The sequence below is a fragment of the Ptychodera flava genome, chromosome 4 (genome assembly GCF_041260155.1).
Source record: "Ptychodera flava strain L36383 chromosome 4, AS_Pfla_20210202, whole genome shotgun sequence".
Classification (NCBI taxonomy): Eukaryota; Metazoa; Hemichordata; class Enteropneusta; family Ptychoderidae; genus Ptychodera; species Ptychodera flava.
Window position 1 is genome coordinate 29955263 of NC_091931.1, and position 11005 is coordinate 29966267.

The window sequence follows — 11005 nt, forward strand, 5'->3', positions numbered from 1 at the left end:
CGTTCCAAGTGTTGTGCAGTCCGGAAATATACGTATTTGGAGTTGTCAAGTGTTAACTTATCCATTTATTGAAAATGTACCCTGTCGCCCCCCGACAACTGAGATAATGTTAAAGTTCCTTCAAAATCTTTTGTACACTAGTATAATACATTGGCGAGGGTGTTTGATAAAAAAAAAACAAATTTACCGACGGAATCTGATCAGAGTGCGTGAATTATTAATTGTCTCCTCTACGACACTTTGTGACTTACACGACTAGCCTTAGGTTACTTACGTCGTCTAATAACCCATCCCGAGGAATATTATCAAAAATATTGTCATACCATATCGTAACGTCACCGGCGGTACCAATCTTATTTTAACGTAGAACGCGCCTAGGGGACAGATATTCGGACTGTCAAATTTCTGCAATTCTTTTTTGATCTACCACTTTAAAGCTCTCGAAGAAAGAAAAACTTGCACCTGTTTAGTTTTCCGAAAATCCAAAATTTAAATTTTCCCTCCTAGAGTTAACACAGGAATGGCTGCCATTTTGAATTTCAAATATTGCAAAATGTTGGAAATTTGTTTCACTAGTTCCAAACTTTGCACTGTGACCGACGCTTTTTATTGCTGATTTAATAAGAGAATGGTTGAAAGTTTCATTTGGGAAAGTTTAAGCAAAAGTTTAAGGCTTTCACTAAATTTGAGGCGCACAGGCCTACTACCTTAACGTTACGTTACTAAACCCAACCCGGACCTACCCAACCTAATCTGAACTTTCTATACCACATATTTCACTTTAAAAGCTACTCCTTCTATGCTTGTAATAATGTCTATACTTCAGTCATATTCACTGATTATCATTCTTTAGTGTTCAATCAAGTCCCCGTTTCATTTCCTCTGCAGTCGACTTCTGTGCTTAGTTCATTACAAGTGTATTCAACCGCTGTATTTTCACAACAAGCATTGAACGATGTTATCAACGTTGCTGTGTGCTCTGTGAATAGAAAACTGATCAGGAACGAATGAAATCATATCTGTTCAATGCAAAAATAGCGCATTGCTTGCGAGCATGCCTCGAGCCGTTCGCTCTGCATGCAACGTCGAATTCTAGATGACAGACAGTTCGTCGTTTACCATTGGTGTGGTGCCACGCGAATGTTCACATGACCGGGCTGAACAACAGAGTGGTGTCAGTTTCGTGGATGCCGACATGACCGCTCGTTGTTGTCATAGTTTCATGACCGACATACATCTGATAAACTAGGCCGCTGGGATGACATTCCTTTCATGAAGGACGCTATGACAATAATTTGAAAATTCACAGCACGCGCCGGTAGTTTCCATTTAGGTAGTACGCCCCTTGAAATCGAAAGACCTGTACTTTTTGCTCAAATTCCCCGCAAGGAAACTTTCAATCATTTCCTTTCCAAGTAGAAAATAAAAATAAGGGAGTCGCCGTGCAAAATTTGGTACTAGAGAAACACATTACCCGATGTTTATCGATGATGCCCCTTGTGATTCTTGGGTGATCAGAGGTAGAACGTACCTCGGGACCAGATATTTGGACTCTCACATTTCTACAGTTCTTTTCTAATCTAATACTTCTGGCGGCTCATTTTAAAGCTCTTGGAGAAAGAAAAACTTTCACCGTCTTACTTTTTCGAAAATCCGAAATTTATTTTTCCCCCATAGAATAACACAGGGATTGCGGCCATTTTGAATTTCAAATATCGCAAAATGTTGGGTAATTTGTTTCGCTAGTTCCAAACTTTGCACGGTGACCTCCAATTTTTATTGTTGATTTGGAAAGAGAATGGTTAAAATTTTCTGATGAAAGTTTGAGCAGAAGTTTAAATCTTTCACTTTCGAGACGCATTCTACCTTAAAGGGGGGGGGGTGGTCGTCGGAAATGCGTGTCTGCGACTTTCTTGTTTACAAACAATGTATTTCATGCATGATATCTATATGCATCACTTCAACATAGCTGCAACATGTAAAGTTTACGATATTCACTGTTAACAAGCATATTTCAACTTTCATCAATCGCCAACGTACCCTAGATACAGTATTTACATCGGTCGTAGGGGTCCCTGGCAACCTTTGAGCAGAGTTCCGACGACCGCCCCCTCCGTTTAGGTAATATATAAATGCGGTCTTGTTGTAACACCACCGGCACAAGTAAAATCGTAACATTTTGTTTTTATTTTATGTAACACGTTGAACGGAACTGAATGATGAGTGTTTTTACGTGCAGTGGGTTTGTCATCGCTGACGTCGTGAAGCACTCATGTCTGGAAAACAGATCATCAGTTTCTATAGCCTAAGCACAGAGTAATATCATCTCTGTCTGTATTACTCTATAGCCTAAGGTAGAATGCGGCTCAGGAACAGATATGCGGACTTTCACACTGTTTTGTTTAGTTCTTGACGGGGTCATTTTAAAGCTCATGTAGTATCTAAAGTTTTTCAATAGCCCCGAGCCTATTGTTTTAGAATTTGATTTTTTTCTCTCATTGAGTAGACACAGGGAAGGGGCCATTTTTCAAGACTGGTAAATATTTGGTAATTCGTGCTCAAGTACTAAATTTAGCACAGTGACCACTAACTTTATTCATCATTTCGAAGGGGATACAAAGTCTTTCATTTTCGAGGCGAGTACATATAATACCTTGAGGGGCCCATGAGTTATGAGTGCTGATGTTATATTGTATGTGCATTTCAATTTTTTTTGTATTGACATAGGGGATCTCAATACATATTTGGTTTAAGTCGGCGATTTCATGAGACACTTTACCGGGGTAAACGCGATGTATACGATCGCACGCCGTTGTGTGAACGCGTGGCACCTGCGCATGAAAGGGTTTAAGCTTACTACACGGCGTTCAAAAAATTAGTATATTCGCAGAATTTTACGGAGTCTAATCTCGGTATACAATTTTTCAGAGGTTCTAAATTATATAATATTAGTAGTACTATATATCAAAATGCGTAATCCTCACTTCGCTCTAAAATTGATATGACCACAGTATATCAAAACACTGCCTGCTTACGGGTTATGTGAATGTAAATGGCACTGTGTGCTCAATGTCAAACAGGTCAAAATGACAACGAATGCACACCATTTATCTCTATCAGTATCTAGTCAGTTTTAGAAATTAATTCGGAGGTGTATTACTATTAGATAATCAAGGAAATTTCCAAAAGACGCTCACATTATTTCTTTGGACAGAATTTTCCATTGGAGTAGTGGGTTATGACGTGGCCAATCCTAAGCTAATACATCTAGATAGATCAGGATGAGAAAAGTAACGTTCATTTTGACCGTCGGTTTGTTACAAAGAGCAAGCTCATCTATATACAAGGGCGAGTATGAAATCCTCCTAGCCGTCTTCTATCGAAACGATAACAGATTTGTAGTCATGCATAATGTCCAAGAAAATTGTATCCTTCTCTATGTGAGTCATATGAACTGGCCCTTGTTCGCCGCGCCAACACCAGAGCAACACTATACCAAAGATACAAAGGCACGATTAAAAGCGGAACAATCTAGGGGAAAATGCCACAAGCGAATAATTATGGGAAACATGCATAAGAACACTTGCTTATTTGGTCATCAAAGTTTCACATGGACTGCTTAATGGCAGAAACCATGGCAACTGTCGCTGCTTCATATAATAAGGGCGTACGGTATGCAAGGATCTACGCGCAGTCCAGGTTGGCCCGTTTACAGGATTACTCAGCCGTTGAAAAGCAGCTGTCTGTGGCAGTGTAGGCCCAATGGGAGTCATCAAAAGGTCAGCTCCGCCACGGACGTCCGTGGCCGTCGGGCCGTCCGTTGTAGGTTTGGAAAAAAATCTTCAGACTAGTTTGCAAAATAAAAAAAGTAAAATATAAACGCAAAAAAATATAAATCTGACAGTTTACTTAGAAAAAATTAGCATATCATGACCCATTTGATTGTGACCACCCCCACCTCCCAAGATCTAATGGCCCGTCCCTTAGTGAACTCCGTGGCAAGTAAATGGTGTTTATTACATGTATATATACATTTTGTGAAGTATAATTTTGCCATGTCACAGTGAGGCCTTTTTTTAAATCTTCCTTACTTTATTCTCTTGGGTATTCACATTCTCTCACTTAGCAAAATTTTCAGAATGTCATTTACATTTGTACAGAGTGACGGAAATCAGACAAAGAACTACTTTGTGTTACATATAGGATCATGGCAGAGTGCGAGGCTGACGACGGTAAAACATGCCGTGTATAGTCACATGTTAGCAAAATGTTACGATTTTACTTGTGTCGGTGGTGTTACAACAAGACCGCATTTATATATTACCTAAACGGAGGGTGTGGTCGTCGGAACTCTGCTCAAAGGTTGCCAGGGACCCCTACGACCGATGTAAATACTGTATCTAGGGTACGTTGGCGATTGATGAAAGTTGAAATATGCTTGTTAACAGTGAATATCGTAAACTTTACATGTTGCAGCTATGTTGAAGTGATGCATGTAGATATCATGCATGAAATACATTGTTTGTAAACAAGAAAGTCGCAGACGCGCATTTCCGACGACCCCCCCCCCTTTAATGCGTCTCGAAAGTGAAAGATTTAAACTTCTGCTCAAACTTTCATCAGAAACTTTTAACCGTTCTCTTTCCAAATCAACAATAAAAATTGGAGGTCACCGTGCAAAGTTTGGAACTAGCGAAACAAATTACCCAACATTTTGCGATATTTGAAATTCAAAATGGCCGCAATCCCTGTGTTAATTCTATGGGGGAAAAATAAATTTCGGATTTTCGAAAAAGTAAGACGGTGAAAGTTTTTCTTTCTCCAAGAGCTTTAAAATGAGCCGCCAGAAGTATTAGATTAGAAAAGAACTGTAGAAATGTGAGAGTCCAAATATCTGGTCCCGAGGTACGTTCTACCTCTGATCACCCAAGAATCACAAGGGGCATCATCGATACACATCGGGTAATGTGTTTCTCTAGTACCAAATTTTGCACGGCGACTCCCTTATTTTTATTTTCTACTTGGAAAGGAAATGATTGAAAGTTTCCTTGCGGGGAATTTGAGCAAAAAGTACAGGTCTTTCGATTTCAAGGGGCGTACTACCTAAATGGAAACTACCGGCGCGTGCTGTGAATTTTCAAATTATTGTCACAGCGTCCGTCATGAAAGGAATCATCTAATGTCATCCCAGTGGCCTAGTTTATCAGATGTATGTCGGTCATGAAACTATGACAACAACGAGCGGTCATGTCGGCATCCACGAGACTGACACCACTCTGTTGTTCAGCCCGGTCATGTGAACATTCGCGTGGCGCCACACCAATGGTAAACGACGAACTCGTCAGAGCCACGTTCAGTAAATATGGCACCCAGTGGCACAGGCTCTTTGAGCTGCAGCGATTTTTTTTCACACTGACGCAGGCAAGCAAGCGTGATACATATCGATTCTGAGAAGTGTAACGCGCTAAGTACATCTGAGTCCCCAGCTGGAGAGAACGATTCATTGGCTGCCGCGTCATTGTCGATACTGCGAGGCGATAGGCTATCAGGGTTTCACACGGCGAAGGTAAGCATCAAGCCAATGAAATAAGAAAAATATCAAAAACAGCGTGGTGTCTGTCAGAGAAGTTGAATTAATAGAATTCATAGAAAAACTATCAGAGAAAATGCACGTCTATCGGTATATTTACATTAAATCCCTCGATAAGTGTTTTCAACTCAAAGAAAAACCCGCTGTAACAAAAAACATATCTATACGTTGGACATATCTATGACATGCTTAAAAGATCGCGCTTCGAACTGCTTTACTGCATTTAGCCTACTATTCACCTGACAGGCTTAATGTGACCTTGTAAAACTGTTGGAGTTATTTCAGTGTCAACTGGTTCACAGCCAAGGTATCTCTAAGTGCAAGGAAAAACCTTGGAAGAATGCAATACTTCATATAAGGTAGTGGAAGAAATCAATACTTTACATAAGGTAAGAGAGAGAGAGAGAGAGAGAGAGAGAGAGAGAGAGAGAGAGAGAGAGAGAGAGAGAGAGAGTATATACACATTTTATTAAGTTGACATGGAGAACTCACAGACCCGCTATGCGACCATAAACGTGCGAATAAAACACTAAAAATTAAAGGTAAGCATTACTTGTTTTTAACGTGAAAACACGAGTTGTGTTAAATGTCTCATGTGTGTTCTTTAGGAAGATTGAGGTACGATTGAAATGCTATCATTGGTAGCGAAACATTGTTGACGTGTTATGACCATACATACGCATGGATACGCTTCACATTGCTTAATACCAAATGCTGTTGTCTGTTTTGCAATAAGTCACTTTTAGAATGGAATTAGAATGCTTTCGCACGTGCAAAAATGATCAATGATTTTCATTCCAGTGATGTGGTATTTTTCTTTTTCGTTTTGTTTGTTGTTTTTTTTTGGTTTTTTTTTGTTTTTGGGGGGTCTTGCTCTGTAGATATGTGGGCGGTTGATTTTTTATTGTAGACGTAATTTATAAATACAATACGAGTGCGGTAAGGAAAGTTTTAAGTTACGTTGACAAAGTTGTCTGTTCTTGTTCTCCTTGGGGAGAATGTAAAGTATCAGAAATATATTTAACGAGAGGTAGTTTATCTTTCTGAGTAAAGATGTTATGAACTTCTCTTTTCACCTGTTCACCCCCAATTGCCTGTAAACAGGTCCACAACCACCATTGATAACAATTGATCTGGGCCAAACCATGGTGGTGAAAGGGTTAAACTAGAATCACACATACTTACGGAAGAAAACAAAATGTCACGATACGTGCAGTGTGTGTTTTGGACATTCCATGACAAAGTGAAATTCATCCAAAGCTGAGGATTTATAATATTTACAAAACCTTTCGTTTGCAAGTTTTTGGAATTGATCTACGCAATTCTGTCTTTAAGGTGTAATCAGGAATTCTAAATTTTTGTCAGGCAAAACATTTTAATATCTAACAAATAATTTTCAAATCCAAAATCAGTCTTAAATATTCTGTACGTTCTAGGTTTATTCTTTTGCATTCCGCAATTCCTTGAATCATTATGCACATCATTGAGCCAAGTCTGTTGTTTCTTGTACATAGTAGATTATCATGAACAGAACCGATTATAGCATTAATTGATATTACTAACAGAAGACCATGTATTACTCCAGTTGTGCAAATGCGGTATGTTATGTACAAAGTCAGACCATTTTGAATTAAATCTTGAGGGCGTTAAACAGACCTTATAAAGATTTAATCTATGCCACTACCTGAGCATGTGTAAACTGAATTGGATATCTTCTTAACTCTTCAACAAATAGGGTATTCTTAGAAACTCCAAGAATAAATCTATAAAAGAATCTACTAACATCATATTGATTATGGTTCTTGAAGTAAGCATAGACAGACGGGGAGGGAGCCGCAAGTGAGAGAGAGAGAGAGAGAGAGAGAGAGAGAGAGAGAGAGAGAGAGAGAGAGAGAGAGAGAGAGAGAGAGAGAGAGAGAGAGAGAGAGAGAGAGAGAGAGAGAGAGAAGAAAAATAAACAGGCTTTATTCTACTAAAAATGTGTTTTAAAAGACGGCCCTTTTGTTATTTAGGTATTGCATCGCTCAGAGTCCATCTGTCATTTAAAATTCGATAATGCCATTCTCCTGAAAACGAGGATCCAGGGAATCTATTAAAAAGAAATTCTGTGGAACACCATATACCGTCGTATGTTTATCAAAACGCCATAGGTATTGATATTATGCTAAAATAACGACGGAAAAACGTATGCAAAGCAAGAACTTTTTATTAAAATATGTTTCACCGGAAGCTTATCCAAACACTTTATCGCTTTACCATTTTTTGCGAATGTCTGATCAAAGAAATCGGCTGTTTTAACGGGGAAAGTGGGTCAATCACGGTCGGGCATTTATTACAGTTTTGAATTCAGTCGGTTGCCCTTGCGAATGAAACCCACCGCAGCGGTATTACATGTAATCAACTTACGCATTGGCATTCAACGGCGATTCCCTTGTACAATTGGTTCCATCTTGAAACAAATCACGATAATTAAGAAGTAAAGCTGTGTAAATTCAGATGTGAAAATTTATCTTTTGTTTCTTTGGATAACAAGGTGTGTTAGCCGACGCTTCACGCCGGGTCCCAGTTCTGTCAACCTCGGTGATTGACGAACGGTGCCCACGTGATATATTCTCTGAGCGTTGTTGACTCGTCGAGCAATGCCAACGCCGATATTTCATCACACCTATTGATAATTTTCCGTACCAACTGTATTCAGCTTCCTTCTTACCCAGATACCAATTTTGGTTCTCCATTCTGCTGGATCTGTTCCCCAATAAATAGTTACAATGGAAAAGAATATTCAAACAAATTTACTTTTTCGCAGTAGTTGCTCATCGTACTGCGCTACTTTCCTCAAAGCCGGAAACAAACAAATTTGTAGAAGTGGATCCTGATATACTTACAAATTCTATATAGAGTATCGCACCACCTGTACTGTTTTGCCAAGGGGTGCCTCACCAATGATACCCACTTGTACTATTTTGAGAATTACAAACTCATTCTGTAGCATTTAAAATATACATTTGAAAAAAGTATATTTGAATAAATGATCTTCCACGCATAAAAGGTTAAAAGGAGTGACCCCAATATAGCTATAGTGTATGTCCATTACCAGTCGCAGAGGACAACATGCCGACAAACAAGCAATCACATCGATTTAATATTTTTTCACAAGGGATGTGTTCTTTGTGCACTTCTCTGTCTGCATCTCTGTCTTGCAGAAGGAGCCAGCGTACACGTTTGACTTAAGGTTCAACAATGATAAACTGTCACTTCTCGCTATCTGATATGAATATGTGTGCGTTCCCCTTATTACACAGCGAAAAGTACAGTTCACCATGCTTGTATGCATATAATAATCGTATACACTGAATTTTGTAATCTTTCACGCCCTATAGATCTGCCATTGGTCAAGCGAAATGCCTCGCATAAGATGCCTCCAAGTTTGTTTCGTTGTGCTCTGCTTTCTAACTGGCAAGCTTACTCGGGGCGAGGAGATATTTCGCTCGATTGCAAGACTTCGAGTCCTGGTCACCGTTGAACATGAACTCATCAAGGGGTTGCAGGAATACATCAACACGTCCAGATATCTCTTGAGAACAGGGTAAGATTACCAGCACAACCTTGACAAAGTTTAAATTACTTTGTCAGTCACGGGGAAAGCGACTTCAAACAAGATCAAGTGATAGCTAGCCAAATTCCAGTTTCGTTACAGCTTTGTAATTGCATCCACACTAGCATGCCAAAATCGGATGATGAAGAGCTTAGATAGTCCAAACATATAGTTAAAAGTAACCCCCTCCCCATGCATTTAATGAAAAGACAGTCCATATGCACTAGATGAATGGTACATTCCATGAACGCACAAACTTGTATGTCTGCGTTAACTGAACATTTGGTTTGTCAAAACACACATTAAAAATTAGCAGGAGGACTGAAATAAATTCCTTGGGGACAACACCGACACTGTTTTTGACTCATGCATATGGCTTCAATGAGACACGAAAACTGTCACGTGACATTGGTTCCTTTCAGACGAGCGCCTTTCAAGTATCAGAGAATAACAGGATACAATGTCAATAGTCTAGAAAGGTAAGACATCATGAAGATCGAATGACCAGATTGTTCGTTTTGTACCAAATTTCTAAGCTTAACATATCTTAGATTGTATCTTATTTGCAGCATTTGTTGGAGATCAATCCGACCAGTTTCATATAGTGCAGAAATTATATCACGTCATACACTGATGGGAAAAATATTGAGATCGGGCAGATCGACATCCAAAAATTGCTGCTTTTGTCACACACACGACTACAATCTCTGTCGCAATTCGGTAATTTGCAACATATGCGTGCACAGTGCATGTATGTATGTATGTATGTATGTATGTATGTATGTATGTATGTATGTATGTATGTTGTCTAGCGCATGTAGATATATATTAGTTTTTTTGAAGTGACTTGATCTTTTATCTGTGACATGAATTCTTCCGATAGTCGGTTGAAACACATAAAGAAATTCCGGGGCGACACTGATGATATCGATGGTCACGTGACTCATCCAACAAAGGCATTCCGACTTCTCCAACGATACGTGAGACTGTGGGTATCGATCCGAAATGAAATTGATCCCGACATTGGAAAAGGCAAGTAACATATTGAAACTGCTTGTCATGTTACGTTTCTCTAACTCTCCCGGCGCAGCAATTCTAAATTTGAAGTTTAATATCCTTTACTTGAAATAAAATTTCCGAGTTTACTACCAATCATTTCCTTCAGCACATTTTCTAGAGACGAATATTTACATGCATCTTGTGTATGAGTTACTCAGATAATTGCTGAATTTTATATGTCACGACAAAATTTTGAAGGATAAAGAAACTTCCCACGCATGCGCATTATTATTATTATTATTGATTGTTGTTGTTGTTGTTGTTGTTGTTGTCGTCGTCGTCGTCGTCATAGTGGTTGTTGTTGTTGTTGTTGTCGGTGCTGCTGCTTTCATTGTTGTCATCGTTCTTAATCTTTTGTGCAGATATTTTGACCATTTTTGAACGGTTTCAAGATGTGCTCCCAGACGAGACAGACGTTTTTGGCGCCTGTCGTGCCATCACAAGACTGCAATCGACGTATCAAATCTCAGTCAGAAATATGGCCGACGGTAAACTGTTAGAAGATGTACAGACAACAGTTAGTAATAAAAAACAATCTATCAAAAGTTCTGCATACAGCTGACCCTGTTGTCCTGAAATGGGGATGTCATTATTTCTTTTACATTTTAACGCAGACTCTCGATACCAGAAACTTCATAAACCATACCGAAGGTGTATATCTTCTTCGGAGTTGCATTTCATTCACATAAACTTTTGCCTTCCTACGTAAACGGATCAGTCCATAATATTTTGTAGCGTTAATAAATGTTATTCCATGAATT

General features: G+C 39.1%; 1 long non-coding RNA gene across 1 annotated transcript; it reads left to right on the forward strand.

The window, feature by feature from the left end:
* The first annotated feature begins 8940 nt into the window (after positions 1-8940).
* LOC139130491 (uncharacterized) lies at positions 8941-10211 on the forward strand. The gene is made up of 3 exons (XR_011551878.1): positions 8941-9176; positions 9608-9664; positions 10069-10211. It is a non-coding gene; the product is annotated as an uncharacterized lncRNA (long non-coding RNA).
* The last annotated feature ends 794 nt before the right edge of the window (positions 10212-11005 follow it).